Genomic DNA, 6,000 nt, shown 5'->3' with positions numbered 1-6,000 from the left:
GCCCTAGGGTCATGGGGTGGCAATGTATAAGCTCAAGGGCCATAGGGTGCCACATGTTCCATATAGAGATCCTATGGCCCTAGGGCCATGGGGCTGCATTGATATCTTGGCCACCTTTGACATCTTGGACACCTTTGACATCTTGGACACCTTTGACATCTTTTTGTATGTTTTGAAGTCTTGTGGCCCTAGGGCCATAGGGTGTCAATGCTCACACCCTTGGCCTTAGGGCCATAGGTTGTCTTCTTGTATGTTTTAAAGTCTTGTGGCCCTAGGGCCATAGGGTGTTAATGTATAAGCTCAAGGGCCATACGTTGCCCTATGTTCCATTTGGAAATCCTATAGCCCTAGGATCATCAGGTTGCAATGTATAAGCTCAAGGGCCATACATTGCCGTATGTTTCATATGCCAATCCTATGGCCCTAGGGTCATGGGGTTGCAATGTATAAGCTCAAGGGCCATACATTGCCGTATGTTTCATTTGGATATATTATGGCCCTAGGGTCATGGGGTGCCATAGGATGTATATATACTTGACATGAAACTCCCTATGGCCTTACGGACATAGGATGTATATATACTTGACATGAAACTCCGTGAGGTGATCTTGAGGACAACCCTATGGCCTTCAATTCTTAGGGAGCTAATATAGAGCAAATATGCTTTATACCGGCATAGAGAGCTATGGCCCTGGGGCCATAGCAAAACAATGAGGGTTTTTTGTAAACAATGAGGGCGCCTTGTGGTCTAGGGGCCATAGGAAGTCAATATAGATCATAGAGCATAGATGATAGAGCATAGAGCATAGAGCACAAAGAGATTCTTAGTAGCATAGAGGGAACCCTATGACCTTCAGGCCACATGGTGCTTCTCATGAAACACCCACATACATACTTGTTATGCTTTATGCTACGTAAATCAATATACTCTGCAAGCGGTTTGTTTAACAATTATTCTTGCAAATCTTCTTGTAGGTATGGCTAATTTCAATCATGGTGATAGAGTGTGCATGTTTGTAGCGACACAAAATGTTGCCATTGGGACTGTATTTGAAATAAATCCAAGTGCATATTGTTCTGGAATGCTTATTGGGGAAGGCAATGTATCAGTGTCAGTTGATTTGTGTTTTGAAAAGAAAGCACTCATCCCTTTTTCAACAATGGATGCATTGACAGTGGGAGATGCTTTTCATAGTATTGTGAAATGGAGTAGTGGGTTGTTGCAACATATAAATGAGATGCAGTACAAAGGGGCTTCTATGCATGAGGCTGACAAAGCAGAAGGAGCATTGGATGCACAATGTAATGGAATGAGCTACAGAGAGGTTTGGAAGGATAAGAGGGTTCAACTTTGGGATGAAAGCAAAACACATGTAGTAGCCGAAGGGGTTGTCATGTATGTGTGTCTGTTTGACTCTGTAAACTTTGGTGAGCTAGGTGAAGATAACATTGGTATTGGTATCGAAACATCCTATGCAGATGAGGCTACTATTTCTGCAGAACCTAGTGTATGCAGCATTAATCTAGTTTGTTGGCCTATCAAGAGAGTGACAAATATGGATGGAAAAGAATTGTTATGCTATGAGGATCTACATGCTATGCATGCGTTACAAGACACATGCATTGAATCAGCTTATTTGGTAGAGCCTATTTCAAAAAAGCGGAAATATTGCTTTGTAAATAGGAAGCCAAAAATTTCAGTGAAAGCTTCTAAGAGATCCAATCAAGCATCTCTAGCATCTGTCCAGCTTCTTTCAACCATAGATTGTTGTTCCAAAAGGTGTTGTCAATATGCCAATCGAGATAAGGTCATGGCTATGCACAATGAATTTTTGGGACAGAGTTTGCAAAATAGAACCAAACTATGTGTATGATACAATGTTGACTGCATGGCGTGAGAACAAAACAACTACAAAGACATGCTATGTGTTTTCTTTTAATGGCACTGAGGTTTTCAGTAGAGCTTGGTACAAAATTCATGGCATTCCAAAAACTTCATTTTATCGTTAGAGTGAACATTTTGAGAATGGGGTTAGACGCTCAGTGCATGGTAATGATGGTGTCATGAGAAAAGGAAGAGACCATACAGAAATGGGAAGGGCATTGATGCGCTCTTTTGTTGATGAAAACTCGGAGAGAATGCCACATAAGAGTAGAACCATGGAAGATGGTACTAGGGAAACTTTGCTTGCAATACCAAACACGTACAAACAAGTAGACATTTTACATGATGTCAATAAAACACTTGACAGTATGAGTCTCAAGCCAATGTCTAGCATGACATTCAATAGGATTTGGAATACAGAGTTTGCTAATGTGACATTGTCAAAAACAAGTGAGTTCTCCAAATGTGTTGTGTGTAGTCGGATAAAGTCTTAACTAGAGTCAACAAAGGATGACGAGATGATTGCACGTTTGAAGGATGAACGTCGAATTCACATATTGCAACAACAAAGTTGTAGGAATGTGTACTACACCTGGCCTAAGTTCTCCCAATTGCAAAAGGATAAGTATTTATGAATTATACATGATAAAATGGATCAAAAAAAGACAGCAATACCTAGGTTGCGTGTGAACTCAAAAGATTATGCAAATGCATATTAATTGCAAGTATCATTAACAGGTATGATAATACATGGACATGGTCATGGAATGTATGGTCGCTTCTCACTTAATGGTCTATGGCCTTCAGATCCCAATGCTACAATTGGTTCCCTTGCATTATGCTTACAGAATTTGGAAAGAACAGAAAACCATGGACTAGGAGATTTATGCCATGACGGTATGCCACGCAGCAATGTAGCGTTATTCAATGCATTGAACTCAAGGAGAGCTCTAGACCTCCAAAACAAAATGAAGCAAGAGCGTGAGAGGAATGCATCAACAATGACACCACCGTTGGCCATCCAAGGATGTAATGAACAGATTGTACACATACAATCAACTTCCTCTCAATGTGTTGTGGATACCATATCCACTCCTGTATTTCAAAAATTGCCTGAGAATCTTTTGCTACAGCTAGATAATTGTGCAGGAGAGAATAAAAATCGCTATTTGTTTGCATACTTATCCTTGTTAGTAGCAAAAGGAGTGTTCAAAACCGTGCATTTGGGATTCTTAATGGTGGGTCATACACATGAGGACATAGATACAATGTTTAGTAGGTTCTCAGAAAGATTGCGAACAGGAATGACATTCACTTTTCCACATCTGATGGAACATTTTCAAAAATGTGAAAGCTCAGCTCCAACACCATTTTTGATGACACAAGTTCCCGACTTTAAATCCTTTGTGCAAGGGTACAAGTGTGACGGACAAGATGCTCTAGTCAGACACTCTAAGCCACTTCAATTTCGTTTCTATATGCAAGGTGAAGTCCCAGTAATGCAGTACAAAATTCATCCCAAATCACCCGATTGGATGCCAAAGGAGTCGGGAATTGAGTTGTGGAAAAAAGATGACCAGGGAAAACCAAAATTACCAACAGGCTGTCTAGATGTGGTGCCTATAGCAGACTATGTGAGAGATAGTCCGCTTGTTATTCAAGGGATTAAATCATATCTTGAATTTTGGAAAAGATGTTCTCTATTAAAGGGAAAGGACCATGACTCCACAAAATACATGGAGCCTGTTATCACTTATTGGCAAAACATAATAAATGAGCTTGAACAACCAACCAAAAAACACAGTGGTGAATATACAAAATTTTGGCCAAAGACTATAGGGAGTCATCGAATGCAAGAGATAGAGGAAGACAGAGATGAGTTTCAAGGATATGAAGAATTGAAGGATCACTATGTTGGTCCTCAAAGTGTAAGGCCACAAGAGGCCTTTAGGCCTCAAATTGATGTAAGAAAAGGGGATCTTGTTCTTGTGAGACCTGCAGATCCTAAATATCCGATATGGCTAGGAGTGGCAGAGTCAAACGTTGATGTAGACAAATCATCTCCTAACTACAAGAAAGTTTTGATTCAGTATTGGGCACCAAAACATTGAAAACGAAATCCCACAATCCAAGAATAGTATGAGGATTGTTGGAAAAAGAGTTGGTGCTACAATCTTGCTGACCCAAAGCGTTGGGAGTGTGTTCATACAATTGTATGGTCATGGACTCCAAGGGGTGGAAGAATTGCGGAAACAATCAAGATCCCATCAAATGTCATGGAGAAGGCACAGGCTAGCTTAATAGGAGAAATTGAATAGCATTTCAATATCTTGCTCATTGTTTTATTTCCCCAGCTTATGTATGATTTTATGAAGTCTTTTTAAACACCCACATACAAATAAAAATTCTAAAAGGTGTTTCTCAACACCACCATTTTCTTGGGAATCTATCTCTTTTATGAAGTTTTTTTAAACACCCACATAAAAATAAAAATTTTAAAAGGTGTTTCTCAACACCACCATTTTCTTGAGAATCTATCTTTTTTATGAAGTGTTTTGAAACACCCACATAAAGATAAAAATTTTAAAAGGTGTTTCTCAACACCATCATTTTCTTGAGAATCTATCTCTTTGTCACATTCCCAAATTAAATGAAAATTTTCCAAATTTAATGGGAAATAGGAATCTATAGGCGTTGAAATTAGTCCCAAAGTTGTGGGATTTTCCCATTTCATCTAAAATGGTGTTCTCTCTCCCTTTTGCTTGACTCCACACCCGAATTATCCCACCTCCCCAAGACCCTTATTTGTTGGCTCAATGAGCCCAATGACAAGAATATGCTTAACCTCCAACTCTCACACCCTTCCAATTCTCGCACCCCTCCTTGCCCCTCCTAGTACTTCTTCCCCCCCCCCCCCAATTGGATGTCAATATTTTGTTCTGTATCCTATCCCTTTCCCTTTTTGGCGCCTTTCAATAAGTTTGATTCTCCCCCCTATTTTGCACTTAATGCCTTGCCCCTTCTAGCCTCTCTTATCTTGATATTACCTGCTCAATGGTGCACATCGTACCAAATTTTGCCAGTATTTACTTCTCTGTACCAAAAGATGCTTGTATTTATTTCTTTGTACCTAAAAACCTCTATCCTCCTCTTAATCCTCACCCTTGTACCTACCTTGGGTTTGCAACCCCCAACCCTTACCCACATTGTGGTGCTTGATCTATCATGCAAATTATATGCGAGGCAGTCCTCCAAATGTTCATCAACCAAGCAAATTGCAATTATGTGCTCTACATAGACAAAATTTTGCTCCAGAAAACTCTTTTTGCAACTGATAATGTCTTTACTTTGGTTCCATCGAAGGCCAAGTGTAGTTAGATTGGTATGCCAAGATTAATATTCATAATTTAGAGACTTGCAAATTTCTATGCTCTCAACAATCTTGTCTCTATAGATTAGGTGTAGTGCATTGAGGTATTTCAAACAATCCATTTTCTTGATCTGGAATACATTTTCCTGCCCGCACCCCCCCCCCCCCCCCCTGCGATATTCCCCCTTATTTCCACATGAGAAAGAGAAAGTTCTTTTCGACTATTCCCCCCTTCTTTCCACGTCAGAGAGAGAGAGCGCTTTTCGACCTTTGACTTGGCAGAGAGAGAGAGAGAGAGAGAGAGAGAGAGAGAGAGAGAGAGAGAGAGAGAGAGAGAGAGAGAGAGAGAGAGAGAGAGAGAGGTGTCAAGTACTCCAAAATGTTGTAACATACATTGTGAATAAAGTTTTTTGCAAAGATTATTGATACGAGTTTCCTCTAGAAAATCACCACCACATCCTCCTGAGTTAAAGAAGAAGATGAGTATACACAACCATAATAGTCCCCTCTCTCTCTCTCTCTCTCACACACACACACACACACACACACACACACACACACACACACACACACACACACACACACACACACACACACACACACACACACACACACACACACACAGTTTTAGCAAGCATAAAACACCAACATTAACCTGCTTAAATCAACAGAGTTAAGAGGTAGAAACCAGAATGTTCAAAACCATTACAATTCCTATGAGAAGCCTATGAACCTAATTAGGTAG

Source organism: Adiantum capillus-veneris, chromosome 9, assembly GCF_014529385.1.
Source record: "Adiantum capillus-veneris isolate H3 chromosome 9, ASM1452938v2, whole genome shotgun sequence".
Taxonomy (NCBI): Eukaryota; Viridiplantae; Streptophyta; class Polypodiopsida; order Polypodiales; family Pteridaceae; genus Adiantum; species Adiantum capillus-veneris.
Note: the sequence above shows the minus strand (reverse complement) of the source record.